This window comes from Gossypium arboreum, chromosome 11, assembly GCF_025698485.1.
Source record: "Gossypium arboreum isolate Shixiya-1 chromosome 11, ASM2569848v2, whole genome shotgun sequence".
Classification (NCBI taxonomy): domain Eukaryota; kingdom Viridiplantae; phylum Streptophyta; class Magnoliopsida; order Malvales; family Malvaceae; genus Gossypium; species Gossypium arboreum.
The window spans coordinates 110,305,110-110,305,894 of NC_069080.1; positions in this window are offsets into that span (position 1 = coordinate 110,305,110).

Below are 785 nucleotides of genomic sequence, written 5' to 3' on the forward strand. Positions count from 1 at the left end.
CTAAGAAAATCTTAGAAGAAGTCCATGAAGGCGTCTGTGGGACACATGCTAACGGTTTTACAATGGCCAGCCAAATTATGAGATTCGGGTACTATTGGTCCACCATGGAAGGAGACTGTGTCAATTATGCTAAGAGATGTCATAAGTGCCAAATCTACGGAGACAAAATTCATGTGCCTCCTTCACCGCTGCATGTCATGGTTTCTCCATGGCCATTCTCTATGTGGGGCATGGATGTGATTGGACCAATATCGCCGAAAGCTTCTAATGGGCATCGGTTCATCTTCATGGTTATCGACTACTTCACCAAGTGGGCAGAAGCCGCTTCGTATGCTAGTGTGACCAAGTCGGCAGTGAGCAAGTTTCTTAAAATGGAGATTATATGTCGATATGGAATACCGGAGAGGATTATATCTGACAATGCATTAAACTTGAACAATAGTACGATAGCGGAAGTCTGCAGTCAATTCAAGATCAGACATCACAACTCGTCGCCGTATCGCCCAAAGATGAATGGGGCAGTGGAAGCGGCCAATAAAAACATTAAGAAAATTGTAGGGAAGATGACCGAAACCTACAAAGATTGGCATGAGAAGTTACCATTTGCCCTCTTCGCTTATTGAATGTCAGTCAGAACCTCAACTGGGACAACCCTTTTCTCTTTGGTCTACGGAATGGAAGCAGTGTTGCCAATCGAAATCGAGATCTTGTCTCTTCGAGTGTTGTCGGAGTTAAAGTTAGAAGAGGCTGAGTGGATCCAGTCTCGATATGATCAATTGAACCTA